An 18,390-nucleotide genomic window follows, 5' to 3' on the forward strand; every position below is an offset into this window, starting at 1 on the left:
TGGGCGGCTTAGTCAGTTAGGCGTCCGACTTCTGCTCAGGTCATGATCTTACGGTTCGTGAGTTAGAACCCCGTATTGGGCTCTGTGCTGATAGCTGGGAGCCTGGAGCCTGCTTTAGATTCTCTGTCTCCCCCTCTCTCTGCCTCTGTCTCTCTCTCAAAAATAAACATTTTTTAAAAATTTAAAAATGCCCTGCTTCAGACCCGTGTCTTGTCTGGTCTTCTAACCACAGTCTACTGTAACGGCTGTACCTCCTTCTCCTTAACACTTCAGCCTAAAGAACACAGGAGTGGTTTCCTGGTGGCAGTGGTCACTAAGGATCTATTCATAAGCAGCCAGCAGCAGTGGCAGAAGGAAAGGCTGTGCAATTTATTTTTCTTCATCACATTTTGGGGGGCATAAATTTTAAAAAGCCTAGTCATTCAGAGAGTTGCAGAGGGTGGATAATACTCTTTGCTGGCTGGACAATGTGAAAATACTGTAGCGCAGAATGGGAACTAGAAGACAATTCCATTTTTGTAAGAAGTCCCTCATATGCCTGAGATGTTACAGTTTTCTTCAAACAGTGGGAGGTGAGGGGTGTCTGGGTGGCTCAGTCAGCTGAGCATCTGACTCCGGCTCAGGTCATGATTTCATGGTCCATGAGTTCAAGCCCCACGTGGGGCTCTGTGCTGACAGCTCAGAGCCTGGAGACTGTTTTGGATTCTGTGTCTCCCTCTCCTGCTCACACACTCTCTCTCTTATACAAATAAATAAACATTAAAAAAAAATTTTTTTTTTAAAGAGGCAGGAGGTGAGGTAGGGGACCAAGGAGTAAAGAGGAAGAGATTCATTCATTTCATCAATACTTATTGAACCCTACCATATTCCAGGTGCTGTTCAAAGCAAAGATCTTTGAACTTGGAGCTTGAGTTCCAGCAGCCTATTGCTGAATACTTTTAATGTCTTGTTATATGAGAACGGCGTGGTTTTGACACTTGCAACTGAATGTGATCCTAGTGATATGGGACTTTTCGGGCACAGTAGTGCTCACTCTGCTGATCAAACATCCTCAGAAGCAGTGACTGTAACTCGACTTTACTCTTTCCAGGGTCAAGGACTCTCTGGCTGCCATTTTCTGTTTGCTTGGGGATATTTCTTTCATATTCCAGGTTTTCCTCAAATGTCTGGCTTCCTTGGCTGGCCACTAATCTTTAAGACTGATTCATGAAAAAGCTCTTTGGGAGCTCCAGGTGCATTGACAAGGTTTATTGCCTGAAGAGCCTTGCTGTAGGGGCCCTGGGTCCAGAACCAGCCTTATTATTTGAGGACTCTCTAATGTCAGTGTCTGGAGGTCTTTCCTCCGGGACTGTCTAGTTTCTTCAGAGGAGAATCTCTCAGTGCGTACGAGCAGGGGACAGGGACATACTTGACCTAAGCTAATAGGTCAGTGCTAACTTCTTACCTAATACTCCAGTTTTTAACTCAATGACTGGTCCTCACCCTGCATGTGGCTTAGTCTCCAAGTCCAGAGCTTCTTGGGTTAATTTTCCCAGAAGATAAACCTCCATTCTCCTGTGAGGTGGCATTTCTCTGGCTCCTTAGCGTGGAGAAGGGGACCTGGGACTAGAGGTCCAACCGTTTTCCACATAGAGCTCACCAATCCTGTTACTTTTAGAGTTCACCTACACTTCTACCTTTTGTGGTCCAAGCACCGAGACTCTCAGTTTCTAGCTCATTATTCACTGGAAATCCCCCTCTGAGATGCTTGGATTTCAACTTCCTCTGTTCCATTGGGTTAGTTATTACTTCTCCATTCACTTTTCATCTTTTAGAAGCTTGTTGAATCGTCTTTGTTTCTGTTTCCTCTCCGATTTTTTTCTTGTTGGGGCGAATACCTCTTTGCTGTATTCTTTTACTGTTATTTTACTAGCGTTCGGGAGAAAGCACAGGTGTGTGGTCACACTAGAATGTTTTCCTTCAATTTTCCCAATTGACCTCATTTTGAATCTCAGGAACTGCAATAGCAAATATCCTAATAACGCTGTAGGAAGGAAAGCCCCCGAGAATGGTTTAATGGGTCAGCACATCGTGGTAGGAGCTTGAATCACTTGTCAGTGAAAGAAACCCTCCCTAAACAGGCCTAAGGAAAAGAATTTATTGGCTCATAAAAGTTGGGAGGTTCAGGGACTTGAATGGACAATTTTGGTCTAAAAGAGAAATTCACGGAGGGCGCCCGGGTGGCTTAGTCAGTTAAGCGTCCAACTTCGGCTCAGATCTTGAGGTTTGTGAGTTCCAGCCCTGTGTCGGGCTCTGTGCTGACAGCTCAGAGACTGGAGCCTGCTTCGGATTCTGTGTCTCCCTCTCTCTCTCTGCCCCTCCCCCACTCACACTCTGTCTCTGTCTCTCTCTCTCTCTCTTAAAAGTAAACATTAAAAAGTTTAAAAACAAAAGAGAAATTCATGGAGATAATCTATCATGTAGGAGGAAAAAAAGCTATCTGCATTAGCCAGTGAAGATAAAATAAGTTAAAGCAGTAAATTCAGGACAAAATGAACATGTCAGCCAAAAGCTTTGGAGACAAAACAAGGAAAATGGGCAGGAACTGCAGAATATCTGGTTTTGTGAACACAAAGGCAAGAGGAGCCAAGCACACAGTGGGGATTGAACTTGGGATGCTTCAAGCTTCATTAAAGTTGTGATGTGCTCTTTCTCCACAAGTGTTCCTTCTTTCTTTTTTTTTTTTTTTTTTTTAAGTAATCTCTACACCCAACGTGGGACTCAAATTCACAACCCCAAGATCAAGAGTCGCGTGCTCTGTGGACTGAACCAGCCAGGCACCCCTACCCACGGGTCTTCTGACGATGGGACATCTTCTTTGTGATAATGACAAAGAGCACATGCAAAAAATTAAGTAACAATTAGCAGCAAAGCCACAGGTAGTGTAGCTAACTAAACCGTGGGAGACTATCTGGAGGGGAGTTTTGGAAGTGATTTGATCACAGATAAAAGAATAATGTCATTAGGAAAATTATTTGTTTATAAAAAGTATTACCTAGATCCTGTGGGCTTGAGAGGGCTTCTAGATACTTCTACACTGTTGTCTCTCTCCCTGACTTTGACCCAAGTGAATGAAAGTAAAGAACCGTGTGCTTGCACACTCTTATTGCCTCACCAGCTGCTTTACTGGCACCACTGCCCAGAAGCAAATCCCAGGAACCCAGGACTGGGAAGTGGTAGGAGTTTTTACTCTTGATGAGCCAGGGAAATTGATTTGGGATTGAAGCCATTGAGCCTCCTCCTCCAGAATGGATGGTAGGAGAAGAAAGGGGAGACATCACGAATCTAGCTTCAGGCATAACTGGATCCAGGAGTTCAAATGGTGTCATCAGGCCTGTTTCCTAGCTCTGCTTATCTCTTGCAATTTCATTCTGGGCTTCTTCAGTCCCAGATGCCTATGCTCCCACTTTAGCAGATGGACCGAAAAGGAGAATCTTTCCGAATAGTTCTGACCAAAAACTCCTGGAAGCAATTCTGATATGTTCTGCTGGGTTACATATACATCTCTGAAATGAGCAATGACACTGAAGAAACAAGGAACTCTGACTGGCCTGCCTTAGTCGCTTGCACACTTCTGCGACGATGGCCATGTGAGTGAGAGTTCAGCCCCACCTAAGACACGGGAGTGGGTTCCTCCCAGGAAAGAAGAGTTCTGACATAAAGGGGAGGAATCAGACTGTTAAAAACAAGAGATGTCCATAACAGGTTCATTTGCCACTAATGGATTCGAATCTCATCCTTGTGTGGTGACCAGCATGGCCCCTAATGGGGAGTATAGCACTCGAACATTCTAAGCTTTTGGAATGAAGATGGAACTGATTTATTCTCCATAATTTTCTTGAAAGATTTTTTTAGTATATGTGCTGCTGAAGCGAGCACTTAAAAGGTTTTTTAAAAGTAATCTCTATACCCAGTGTGAGGCTCAAACTCACAACCCAGACTGTGCTCTACCGACTGAGCCAGCCAGGCACCCCTGTTCTACATAATTTTAAGTAAATTTTAATTTGGTGTGATGACCATAGCACCTGCAGAAATGATGCGATTACAGTCTCATTCTTTAGACTCTGTAAATACCAGCTTAAAAATCTGGTAGTTGTGGCGGCACTTGGGTGGCTCAGTCGGTTGAGTATCCGACTTCGGCTCAGGCCATGATTTCATGGTTCACGAGTTTAAGCCGCATGTCAGGCTCTGTGCGGACAGCATTCAGATTCTATGTCTCCCTCGCTATCGGCCCCTTTCTCACTTGCACTCTGTCTCTCTCTCTCTCTCAAAAATAAATAAACACATTAAAAAAAATTTTTTTTTAATCTGTTAATTGTGAACATGGAGACTGGCAGAGGCTAATAGCAGAGGAATAATTTGAGTAGGGCATGTGCCCCTATTGACTTGTCAATGCCCAGCCTGGCATTTCATTTCAATGTCCCCCTTTATCAAAAGTTTTCAGTCCCATTTATTGGAATTTTTTCCTCCACTGGAAAATAGTTTAATGATTACCTTGTATGTAAATTATACCAAAAATAGCTACCTATGAGAAAAAATTACTTGCTTTACATTTTATTTATAGTCAACTTTTCTGAAATACAATTTTATAAAGTGAGGAGTACCTATGGAATATAAAATTGGGAATGAGTGGGGAATTTTCTTGTGGTAAACCAGCTGTAGTTGGAATGTTCTCACACCTGTTCAGCCCACGGAAACCAAAGAAGTCACATTAACAATACATGCCTACCTAAAAGACTTCAATAACTTTCCCCCATAAAATCTTCACTAATTAATTTGGGGGTTGTGAATGAGTTTCTTACATGTGCTTAGGAACAAACGTGCTCATGTTCCTGTGGTGGTCCATCTCCTGGTGGAAGTCCCTTCTTCAAAATCTATTTGAAGGAGGCACCCACCCTGTTGCTGGGACCTGCCATGTAAATTCTGCTTTTCTGCTGCTCTGACCTACAGGCACTTGGTAGGCATGATTTGCTCCATCCACTCAGAAATGAAGACAATGCCCTCAGCCCACTCTGTCCTTTCTTGCCTGGGTCTCAAAACAGCGCTGTGTGTGCCCAGTCCAGCGAAGTATCATGAGAAAGTTTCAGCTTCTTCTTCTTTTTTTAAAGTTTATTTATTTATTTTGAGACAGAGAGCGCAGGTGGGGGAGGGGCAGAGAGAAGCAGAGAGAGAATCCCACGCGGGCTCTGCGCTGTCAGCACAGAGCCCAACACAGGGCTGGAACCCGTGAAGCGTGAGATCATGACCTGAGCTGAGACCAAGAGTCAGATGCTTACGTGAGTGAGCCACCCAGGCACCCCATCAGCTTCTAATTCGAACACTTCTTTTTGCAAGGACCTAGTGAGTCCATAGGAACAGGTAGGTCGGGGTGGAGTAGACGTGGAGAGGTGAGAAACCATGCCTTCCACTCTGCTCTCCCAGATTCTTGCTTGAAATCTTCTCTTTTCCTTTCTTTCTCAGCCTCCAAATTCTCCAAGGCTCCGAATGTAACTCACTGAATCAAGTGTCAAACACCCCTGTATTTGTTTATAGATTCAAATTTACATCGCAGAACAGAAGGTGTGTATCAGCTACCCACATCCCCACCTGTGCCAAAGCTTAGTAGGTCCACCGGATCACCTGCCTCTCAGATTCCTTTTCAGAACAATGTCTTTGAGACTTGCAAAAATCTTTTTTTTTTTTTAATTTTTTAATGTTTATTTATTTTTGAGACAGAGAGAGACAGAGCATGAACAGGGGAGGGTCAGAGAGAGAGGGAGGCACAGAATTGGAAGCAGGCTCCAGGCTCTGAGCTGTCAGCACAGAGCCTGACGCGGGGCTCGAACTCACAGACTGTGAGATCATGACCTGAGCCGAAGTCAGACGCTTAACCGACTGAGCCACCCAGGCGCCCCTCAAAAATCATTTTAATCATCTGTACTAATGGAGCAAGGAAGAGGATGGCTGTATAAGTGTTGACAATGGTTTTTTTCTTTCCGAATCCTACAGTGTTAGAGTAGCCTACACTTTGTCCTATATTATACACTTGCCCTATTACTCAGCACATGTTCATAACTGAGGTTCTATTTCTTGTGTTCACATCCATTATATAAGACAAGTGCTGTAAAGTATTCTGCATATTAGATGCTGTAATCCTTAATACATTTTTTTTTTTAAATTGGGCATCGTCCAAATATTTTCAGTGACTTTCTTGTTGAAGCCAAACACAACATTAAGTTCTTACTCAAATCATAGGGATCAGTGATGAAATAATTCTCAATTCATTTTTTTTTTCTTGCACAAAGTTTCTTTTGAAATCAGTGGGAATTTTGAATGTGGGCTAGCTCCAAGAAGCATTCTGCAGAATAAGAATCATTTCCAGTATTAATGGGTCATTGTGTCCTTTCGCATCTGAATCACCTATCAGTTTGGCTCCCTTAAAAATGATTTTGCAACCATCTGAGGAATTTCTTTTGATGATACGACTATAGTGGGAAGGTGAAAATTATCTCTTGCCGTTTGTAATGACATGGATGCAGCTAGAGAGTATGATGGTAATGAAATGTCAGTCAAAGACAAACACCCTATGATTCCACACATATGTGGAATTTAATAAACAAAACAAATGAGCAAAGAGGAAAAGACAGACAAACCAAGGAAGAGACTTTTTTTTTTAAACTATAGAGAACAAACTGATGGTTACCAGAGGGGAGGGGATGACAGGATGGGTGAAATAGGTGATGGGGATTAAGAAGTGCACTTGTGATAAGCACAGGGTGATGTATGGAAGTGCTGAATCACTATATCGTACACCTGAAACTAATATAACACTGTATGTTAACTAACTGGAATTAAAATAAAAACTTTCAAAATTAACAACAAAAAAAGAAAATTATCTCTAATAATAAAATGTATAATAACCTTTAAAGATTAAAACTCTTAAGAAGAGTTTGTGAATCATAACAGTACTCAGTTTTATTTTAACCCTCTTAATATTTTTATTGCCAAAATATTAAAGAGAATGTTTAAAAGCTTCAGTAATTTCATCACCCTGTTAAAGATGCCTTTTTAATTTTTCTTTAACATTTATTTATTTTAGAGAGACAGAGCATGAGCAGGGGAGGAGCAGAGAGAGAGGGAGACACAGAATCCGAAGCAGGCTCCAGGCTCCAAGCTATCAGCACAGAGCCCGACGCAGGGCTCAAACTCACGAACTGGGAGATCATGACCTGAGCAGAAGTTGGACGCTTGACTGACTGAGCCACCCAGGTTCCCCTAATTTTTCTTTAAAAAAATTTTTTTTGTTCAATTTATTTTTTGAGAAAGAGAGAGAGTGGGAGGGGAGGGGCAAAAAGTGGGGAGACACAGAATCTGAGGCAGGCTCCAGGCCTGACATGGTGCTTGAACTCGTGAACCGCGAGATCATGACCTCAGCCGAAGTCCATCGCTTAACCAACTGAGCCACCCAGGAGCTCCATCTTTTTAATTTTTCTAAATTTCCTTCCACCTTTGTCCATAGGTGCCTATATTTTATATAACCACGATCACAGAATATGCACGATACACATAATTCATCTACTAAGGATTCTCAGCTAGGGGAGATTGTCCCCCAGGAGACAGTTGGGAAGGTCTGCAGATATTTTGATTGTCCCTGTTAGGGACAGGTCGGTGCTAGTGGCATCTAGGGATCAGGCTGTTCAACAAACATACTACAGTGTGTAGCTCCCTCTCAAAAAAAGAATTATCCAATCCAAAATGTCAATAGTACGGTAGTGCCAGGGTTGAGAAACCCTTGTACATGCGTGCGCGCGCGCGCACACACACACACACACACACACACACACACACACACACTATGCTTTTAACAACTATTAAATCCTTTTTTATTTTTACAAGTTTTTTATAATTATCACTTATTTCATCCAGTTGACGATCACGATTTATGTAACGATTTCCCCACTCTTAGATATCACAACATTATGAAAATTTTCATACAGATGGCTTCTGTATTAGTTTGAATTAATTTCTCATGAGTAAAATGACCTCAGTAAAGGGTATTATCGTTTTTAACGACTCTTAAACTTGGTAGGGGGACGTTATAAACATTAACTTTGGCAAAATACATTAATTATTATTATTAGTTTCTCAAAGCCAATTAAAATTTGCCTTTAACCAGTTTCTAATGCTGTAATTTTGTGTTGAGAGTTCTCTAGCAAGGTAACTCTAGTTTTTGTTTAATTTGACAAGGATACAAAGGCACTAACAAATTAATGAGTTGATGAATTAAAAAAATTTTTTTTAATGTTTATTTTTGAGAGAGAGAGAGAGAGGCGCAAGCTGGGGAGGGGCAGAGAGAGGGGGGCAGAGGATCTGAGGTGGGCTCTGTGCCAACAGCAATGAGCCTGATGCGGGGCTCCAACTCACACACCGTGAGACCATGACCTGAGCCAAAGTCAGACGCTCAACCGACTGAGCCACCCAGGTGCCTCAACTGATGAATTTTTAATAACTAGGAAATATGTGTATATGGCACAAAATTGTAAAGTGTAAAAGAATCTGTATTCTTTTAAGCTGTGGTTTCCAGCAATCCTGTATCCCTCCCTGGAGGGGCTAACATAGGTATGTTAGGTACAGGCTAGACACTGTCATTACCAAGAGATCCCAAACTAAGGCATAAAAGCAAAACAGAAGTTCGTCTTTCTCATGTCACAGTCTGGAAGTATGTGGTTCAGGCTGCGGAGTGGCTTTGCTCCATAAAAATCATCCAGGGACCTAGTGCCTTCGATCTTGCTGCTCTGCCACCTTTTATAGTGTTCTGCATGGCGAAAGCTAATTCAATCCCACATCTGCACTCCAGCATGTGGGAAGGGAAAGAGAGAACATGGAGGCAAACAATATCTTTTTTCAGCAAATCATGCAGACAGAGAAGGGATTTAAGTTCCACCACCCTACCTACTCATATTCCGCTGGCGAGAACGTTGTCACATGGCCACACCCGGCTACAAAGGGGGCTGGGAATGCAGTCTTTAGTGAGGTGGCTGTAGGTCCAGCTGAAAATGCAGAAGAGAATTCATGTTGTAGCTGTGGGTGTCTAAAAGTAAGAATCGATTCATTCCCAATGTGGCAATGATGTCAACTGGATTATGAATCACTGAATCTGTCTCAGGATTGAATTGTGGGGATGTCTGGCATGTCACAATTAGATTCCTTCAAAGAACCAGGAATACAGTAAACAGCAATCAGTACAAGCCTGATTCTTCAGACCATTTCATTTCTAGATCATTTATCTTCTTTAACCCACTCTTCTCTGTCTTCTATTTGAATTTCTAAGGCTGGGGCTTGGTAATCTGGAGGTCCTTGGCAATCTTCCTTCCCCACAACAATACTGGGCAGACTTAATCTTTTGAAGTTGTGAACTGGGTGAAATTTATCTTTGGGGATCTCAGCTCCTTGCCCTCCATCCCTGGGCCTACAACAGCCACGGTGCCCCAACCATTCAGGACCCCACACCACAGGTCTCGCAGGCTTGCTCTCCGTGTAAGGCTATGACTACAAAATTCTCTCTTTTCTTTTCCTTTTTTTTTTTTTTTAATTCTTTTTTAACGTTCATTTATTTTTGAGACAGAGAGAGACAGAGCATGAACAGAGGAGGGGCAGAGAGAGAGGGAGTCACAGAATCTGAAACAGGCTGCAGGCTCTGAGCGGTCAGCACAGAGCCCGACGCGGGGCTTGAACTCACGGACGGTGAGATCATGACCTGAGCCGAAGTCGGACGCTTAACCGACCAAGCCACCCAGGCGCCCCTCTCTTTTCTTTTCTTACCCAACAACTACACTTTGAGTTGCTCCACTTCTAGCTGGTTGATAAGGCTGGGAGGTTGGGGACAGAGAAGGGATTTAAGGAGTGGTTGAAAAGTTGCTGCTTGTGAAAAAAACAGCAACTCAATTTGACTGACTAACTGTTGCCTCACCTGGTTTAAAAGGATTAGAGTTTGTCTTACTGTCTGCAGGACACACACACACACACACACACACACACACACACACAGATTTTCTACATCTAAATTGCAGATGTACACATTGGTATTTATGAAGAAACAGTTCCAAATATTGTTTTTATAAATTTCCCCTTCTTTTGTGCAAAAAAACCATTGCATTCTAGAAATAATCAAGCAGATTGACTTTCTCTCCTCTCCCTCCCTAGGTCATTTTGATGTCATTGGCAGAAGAGCTGAAGCCATCTTAAAGACCTTGCTTGAGATAACATGATATACCAATATTATCTTTTCTCACTCTAAATCTTCATTATAAGAGTTGACTTGGTGATACGTAAGTTGACTACAGATATCTTTAGTTCTCTAAACTTGTTGCAAGAATAGTTAATATTTTTAAAAGATTCCAGAAAGAGCACATGAATTGGCCACTACTTGCGAAGACTCAGTAACTGACATGTTTATTCAAATAGTTCAATGCTTCCCATATCACAGTACAGGGAAAAAATATTAGTACTTGCATGGCACACCGAGGGAAGCTGGAGCCAACTGGCTTAGAGGCTGTGTGTGCCTGTGGCCTCACCTAGCTGTCCCAAGGGATGAAGGGAATCATTACCTCAGCACACTGCATTCACTGGGCAGCCTGGTGGAGGAGACGTATCTAACATGCTGCTATGCGAAATGTGGTCTTCAACATCAGCAGCAGCACTTGGAAGCTTGTTAGAAATGCAAAATTGTAGGCTCTATGCCAATTTACTGAGTCGGAATCTGCATTTTCATAAGATTCCCAGGTGATTTATATGCACATTGAAGTTTGAAAGCACCAATCTAAGAAAACAGGTCGATTTCTTTAGGTGAGTGTGGAGGATACAGAGGATTGCACCTGGCAGTCATTACATCCTCCTTCTCGCTTTGGAGTATGCTTCCTGTGCTGCAGAGGCTGATAAGCACAAATGACACCCTCCAGACTCTCTTGCAGCTATTACCATGGAAGTACTTAGGTTTCAACAATTAGCAGAGGCTTCCACGGAAGCCCTGGAAGGCTGCCTCTCTGCTGCCGTGATCGCGGAGGCATTGTCTCTTCTGTATAGGTTCTAGCGTTCAGTCATTAGCTTTGTGACCATTGGGAAGCTTGGGGTGGGGCATCCATTTTGCCGGTTCGGGTGATGGTTAGTAGCGTAGGACTCTGGGGCTGGCTGTGGAAGTGGATTCTGGTGGCTGCCAGACAGCAGCCGTGTTGGTGCAGTTCTGCAGCTGTCAGGTCTGAGTGAGGGAGAGCACAGCTCTTTTGGTATCCTAGTTCTGAGGTGGGGTTTTGAGAATCATTCTAGTAATACTCTCCATTATTCTTAAAGTACTTTAATACCTCCAGCTTAAACTAACTGGAATGGATTCAGTTCTCTGAAACTAAACTTTGACTGATAAGAGTCTGTGTTTTCAGGATCATGCATGTATTCACAGATTTATTTAGCAAGTATTTATTGAGGGCCTTCTCTGAACATGTATACACACACACACACACACACACACACACACATATTATATGATTAAATATTATATTCCTAAGAAAGTAGTTCCATCCAAATAGGGCAGAAAAATTAAAAGTTCCAATTCCAATCTAATCACTACAAAAAAAAAATACTTCATATGTCCTCATTGTTATACTGGAAAGAAGATGGCAACTTAGAGACAAAACATTAACCTTTCTGAACTTTGCCACATGGGGATAGTAAGGACTTACCCTGTCTACCTCATAAAGTTTCTGTGAAAATCAAATAAGGCAAGATATATGAAACTGCTTCGTACATATTAAAGTGCTATGTAGTGCTGGTTATTTTATTTGTAAGTAGTAATAATAGTAAATTTATCCTACAAACTTTTAGCTTTGGATGCTTAAAATTTTTTTTTCAACGTTTATTTATTTTTGGGACAGAGAGAGACAGAGCATGAACGGGGGAGGGTCAGAGAGAGAGGCAGACACAGAATCGGAAACAGGCTCCAGGCTCTGAGCTGTCAGCACAGAGCCCGACGCGGGGCTCAAACTCACAGACCGTGAGATCATGACCTGAGCCAAAGTCGGCCGCTTAACCGACTGAGATGCCCAGGTACCCCTTGCTTTGGATGCTTATGAAAGCACCTTTAAAGATTTTTGCTTGCCTAATCCTTCTTTCGGTGCAAATTCTGATGTTCATGTAATGGCATTCTTAAAGATAAATCAGAGAGTGACTGCATTGTGAAAGGAATTTTCACTTTTGAAAAGGATTCACAATAGGAATTCTTTCATTAGATGTGTCTCATTTAATACAATTGGTTGATTTATGAATTTAAATTAAAAAAAATTTTTTTAATGTTTTTTAACATTATTTATTTTTGAGACAGAGAGAGACAGAGCATGAGCAGGGGAGGGGCATAGAGAGAGGGAGACGCGGAATCCGAAGCAGGCTCCAGGATCCGAGCCATCAGCACAGAGCCCAACGTGGGGCTCGAACTCATGAACCGCGAGATTATGACCTGAGCCGAAGTCAGAAGCCCAACCGACTGAGCCACCCAGGCACGCCTATGAATTTAAATCATACACATTTTGGTATATCCAGTGTACAAAATGAGCTTAGTTGGTTGAAAAATGTAATTATTATTATTATTATTATTTTATTTATTTTTGAGAGAGAGAGAGAGAGAGAATGAGCCGGGGAGGGGCAGAGAGAGAGGGAGACACAGAATCCGAAGCAGGCTCCAGGCTCTGAGCTGTCAGCACAGAGCCCAATGTGGGGCTTGAACTCACAAACCATGAGCCAAAGTCGGATGCTCAACCAACTGGGCCACCCAGACAGCCCTGTAATTATATTTTTTAAGTGAGCTCATTTCAAATATGGGTGAGGAGCAAATCAAATTATAGATCAATCTTTGAGACATACACATAGACATATCTTGCAAAGCTTCCATTCTTTGTTTTATGTCCATTTTCTTGAGGTATGTGAAAGAGAAGCTTAATTCAGACCAATAAATGTCTAGCCAGTGCCTTCTCTGTACAACGTTGTAGGTGACGAAGACGCAAAGATGAATGAGACAGTCATTCCCTATGCTACAGTCCAGTCCAGCATGTCAAAAGCAGCAGCCAGTCACACATGTGGGTATTGGTCACTTAAAATGTGGCCAGTGTGACTCAGAAACGGAATTTTACATTTTATTTAATTTTAACTAATTTAATGTTTATTTATTTTTGAGACAGAGAGAGACAGAGCATGAACAGGGGAGGGTCAGAGAGAGAGGGAGACACAGAATCTGAAATAGGCTCTGGGCTCCGAGCTGTCAGCACAGAGCCCGATGCGGGGCTCGAACCCACAGACCGCGAGATCATGACCTGGGCCGAAGTCGGACGCTCAACTGACTGAGCCACCCAGGCGCCCCGTAATTTTAACTAATTTAAATAAAAGTAGCCATGTGTGACTAGTGGCCACTGTATTGAATGGCACAGGCCTAGCCAAACTCAGTAGCTGACTTGTGGTTAGGATGCATGGGAAAAACACTTTTCTTCTGTCTTAAAACAAAGGTGGTCTATTAATTTTCTGGTCTTAGGGGTGGTGGTGGGGAAAGTGCCACGATGGTTTGGGAAAGTACATAGTATCAAGGGAAACAGTTATACAATTCTGTTAAAAATCTATTCTATTTGGGGCGCCTGGGTGGCGCAGTCGGTTAAGCGTCCGACTTCAGCCAGGTCACGATCTCACGGTCCATGAGTTCGAGCCCCGCGTCAGGCTCTGGGCTGATGGCTCAGAGCCTGGAGCCTGTTTCCGATTCTGTGTCTCCCTCTCTCTCTGCCCCTTGCCCGTTCATGCTCTGTCTCTCTCTGTCCCAAAAATAAATAAACGTTGAAAAAAAAAATTAAAAAAAAAAAATCTATTCTATTTGATTCAAATGTCCCCTAGCATATTCAGAATGCAACGATACCACCAGGCCAAAAAAGCTGAAGACAGCAAAGGTCAAAAAACAGGTCTAAGGGGCGCCTGAGTGGCTCAGTCAGTTAAGCATCCAACTTTGGCTCAGGTTATGATCTCATTGGTTCGTGGGTTGGAGCACCATGTTAGGCTCTGTGCTGACAGCTCAGAGCCTGGAGCCTGTTTCAGACTCTGTGTCTCCCTCTCTCTGTCCCTCCTCTGCTTGCGCTCTGTCTCTCTCTCTCAAAAATAAATAAAAACATTAAAAAAAAAAAGTTCTGAAAAACCTAGTTTATGTGTTATCTGTAGTATTCCTTGTCATTTTTAGAGTGGTCCCAGCATCAAAGATCAGGAAGGAAGAAGGAGTGAATTAGTAACTTACTAAGGAAACTTCCCTGATGGGGTGAAGTGGGCCATTTCCAAGATATTTTTGTTTTTCTCAAATTAAAAAAGACAGAAAAGAACTAAGAGCTCATGCTTAACAACAAAAAGGCATTAAGAACTACTGATTACTACCAACTATTTCACATTCCACACAATTGGGAATGATCAGTAGCACTTAATACCCTTTTGTGTTAGCAACTACTTGTTATTTTGTTTTATCTATATTTTCATATGCAAGGTGAATTTGCTTTGACAGATTCTACTTACTCTCAACTGTGGATAGAAATGCCATGATTTTACTCTTTTTACTTACGAAAATTATTTTTAAAGATGTGTGAAGCAGTCTCAATTCACAGGAGTTAGAAGTGGAAATAGTTTAAGTATTATTTCTAAGACTAAGTGGCTATAACAAGAATCTGAACTTTACCTATCATTATTTGGTATATGAGTTAGTTCTGTAAGGTTAATCTATTTTACTTTTGCTGACTTATCACAGATTGTTATTTATTTATTTATTTATTTTTAAAGAGGCCAAACACGGCTGTAGTTCTAGCCCCAAAGGAGATGTGCATGATGATAGCAACTGAAAAAGAATACCACTGTGGTTACACTTGACTACACAGTGAGCTAATAGTGCTCGGGGCGCTTCCTGCGGGGTGCATCCTCTTGGAACAGTGGCTTCTTTTGACCCTAACAAACCAAATGTGGATCAAATTAAAGGGACTAGTTTGGGTAACAGCACCACAGTGCCCTTTCTTGGGGATCTCTGTGAAACATGGCAGTGGTATCATCGCAAACATATTCTGGATTTGACAAAGTTTCATGGGAACGAATTGATTTCATAGGAACTAATTGACTGGGATTCTCCCTCTTTCTCTGCCCCTCCCTGCTCATGTTCTCTCTGTCTCTCTCAAAATAAATAAATAAAACTTTAAAAACTTAAAAAAAAATAGCAGCAATATTGAAAATTGAGTTTGGGCATGAAAAGTTCACAATTTGCATCTCTGGTTCAAATGAGGTATCCATCAGAAGATTGTGATACTTTTCTCATGATTTTTGAGCCTTTTTCTATAGAAATTAAATTTATAAATGAACATTAAATTGGGGCATCTGGGTGGCTCAGTCAGTTAAGTGTCCGACTCTTGGTTTCAGCTCAGATCATGATCTCATGGTTCAGGAGTTCAAACCCCAAGTTTGAGCCCTGTGTTGGGCTCTGCACTAAACAGCATGGAACCTGCTTGGGATTCTCTCTGTCCCTCCCCCCTTCTCTCTCTCTCACACACACACACACACACACACACACACACACACACACTCTCTCTCTCTCTCAAAATAAATAAATAAACATTAAAAAAATATACTAAAACAGTGTATTATATTTGTAATTTCTTATGGAGGCGAATTGAATTTCCTTATACCAATGAAAATGGTGAAAATTATAATCTATTCACCTCTTTCTAGACATACAGCTGCATAAGCCCTGGTAGAAATTAGCGAATAAGGGGTGCCTGGGTGGCTCAGTCGGTTAAGCATCCGATTTTGGCTCAGGTCATGATCTCGTGGTCCGTGAGTTCGAGCCCTGCGTCAGGCTCTGTGCTGACAGCTCAGAGCCTGGAGCCTGTTTCAGATTCTGTGTCTCCCTCTCTCTGACCCTCCCCTGTTCATGCTGTCTCTCCCTGTCTCAAAAATAAACGTTAAAAAAAAAAATAAAAAAAAAAAGAAATTAGCGAATAAATTAGTATCACGATAAAGGACTATAAGATCTGTGTTCTGATGGCAGTAAAAAAAATGTAATAATTCAATCATTCTTCTTGATGAAGTATACTGGCTTTGGAATCGGATTGCTTGGGTTCTAATACCGGCTCTCTGGTTTACTTTGTCTCTAGGGCAGGTCCCTTAACCCTTCCTACACTGTTTTTTTTTTAATCATACAATGGGCATAGCAATAATAACGCCTGTTAGAGGGCTTCTGTCAGAATTTGTTCACATGGCCCTTAACAGTGGTTCGCACAGTGCCTGGCACATTGTAAATGGCTGTAATTATTACTGCATGTATATTACATGTGCCTTGTTTCCTCGACTTGATTGCAAGCTTTGAGAAGGCAAAGACCATCTCATATAGTTTTCTGGTCCCTTCATCACCTGGCACAGTATCTTATAAATTACATAGTCAGCATGGAGATTTAAAACTAAAGGGCAAATCGGGGTTAGATAAAGGACCTTGACTATGGATTTCCCCAGGGCTCCTCTGGACTTGTCTCTCACTCTAGTATAACCCCTGAATCCACTCTGAGTTGTGGCAATGGGAGTTCAAGGCTGCTTCTTACCCTAATCAACAGCGGCCAATCCAATCAAACATTTAGACAATCAGCCAAAAGACTGAAGCTATGTGTCCTGCAACAGAAATTCCAGAAAGTCATGGCATTTAGGAGCTGTTTTTCGGTTTCTCAGGCATTTCTGGCTACTGGATAGAAGTAATTTCTTTATTTCATCTAAGTTAAACCATGCAGAGTATAATTTATGCCCTCCTTCTTTAGCTCTTCTCATGGTAGAATGATGAGCTAGCTAGCATTTTCCTTATCGAAGGACTTATTGTCACTGAACAACTCATCAGCAACAAGCTCACAGATAACCCATGGCCAACATACTGATCTATGTTTTTTAAACATCCTTTCTACATTTTTACTTCTTAGTTTTTGTTTTGTTTTGTTTTTTTACTTAACAGTTTGATGTGAGCTATTCATCAAAAGATGAAGTTTCATGCTGGTACATATTGATTCCTACCCTCTGTTAGTAAACAGTATAGCAACAAAGTTCAGTAAGGCTGGGTTTCCTTATGGATTGGTGTGAGACTTGCATTTTAACTTGGTATAATCTACGGGTTGGAGGTAGGTTTTGAGAATTTAAAACATTTTCACCATTACTATGAAATATTTGGAAAGTTTGTATAAGGCCTTCCTTCTGGCTCTTCTCATTCTTCGCAGTGCTCTGCCAATAATATTTCTGCTCTGTAGCTAGCACTGCAGCTCCCCCCTTTGATATTTCTTCTGTCCACTTCCATTCTATCTTAATTTAAAAAATACATTTCTAAAATTTTTTGTTGTTCTGTTTTGTCAGTAGACACTTGCAACTGCGCACAAATCTGATTATAAGCTGTATGGTGCTGTGAAAAACTTGCAATTGTTTTCCAAAATGACAGGCAGTGTAAATTATAAAACACAAAATAGTATATGTTAAAGCATTGCCAGCAATAAATTAAAACGGCTTATTTGGAGGAAGTAACCTTGGAAATGAGAGAACTAGGCTGGAGGAGGAAACAATCCACATGGTTAGGAAAGGAAGAGCCACATTTAGGGGAGCATCTGAGGGACAAGGACAATGGAAACACTCAAGTGACTCCTGATCCTAGACAATCCTCCCAGGGTTAAGTCACAGAGGGCAGTTAGGTTGGGCTAGATTTTCCAGTTTCTCTCCTGAAAGATACTGGACCTTTATTTCCTAGGAATCACTCATTCAGCATTGCTGAGTACCTAACTTGTGCCAGGGGTCTGCACAGGAACTGGATTTGCAAAGATGAAAAGAGCAAAGTTCGTCTTCCAGCGTTTCTAGAACACTCTAGGAGGTTAAGTATAAAAGGGCCTTGTTGCAAAAAGAGAAAACAGCAACCAGAAGCTTGGAAGAATCCTCAGGGCTCCACAGAGGAAGTGAGCTGTGGCCTGAAGGGTTTTGATAGGCTTTTGTATGTATCTTTCAAGAATAAATGATGTGAAATAAACAGATCGTCCCGAAAGGAAAGGGCTGGGAAGAAGCCTGGCATATTATATGGGAGATTTAAAACATTTAACTGGAGCAGGAACTTATAGACCAGTCCCTTATAACTGTCAGGAAAGAAGGGTCTAGATGACAAATGAGTGTTAAGTGATCAAACTGACATTCACCCATGTGGAGCGTCTTCTTCTGACTGGCACCTTGCTAAATGGAAATGTGGGCTGCTGTTCTCGAATACCTAGTTAGGGGCGGACAGGGTGCACCCACTTTTATCAGATTTTGCACACCACATAA

The 18,390-nt window shown here is 41.9% G+C and overlaps 1 protein-coding gene across 1 annotated transcript in view; it reads right to left on the minus strand.

Moving 5' to 3' along the window:
* The window catches only part of GALM (galactose mutarotase), a 115,713-nt gene that overhangs the window by 95,333 nt on the left and 1,990 nt on the right, over positions 1–18,390 (minus strand). The window lies entirely within an intron of this gene.

The sequence above is a fragment of the Felis catus genome, chromosome A3 (genome assembly GCF_018350175.1).
Source record: "Felis catus isolate Fca126 chromosome A3, F.catus_Fca126_mat1.0, whole genome shotgun sequence".
Classification (NCBI taxonomy): domain Eukaryota; kingdom Metazoa; phylum Chordata; class Mammalia; order Carnivora; family Felidae; genus Felis; species Felis catus.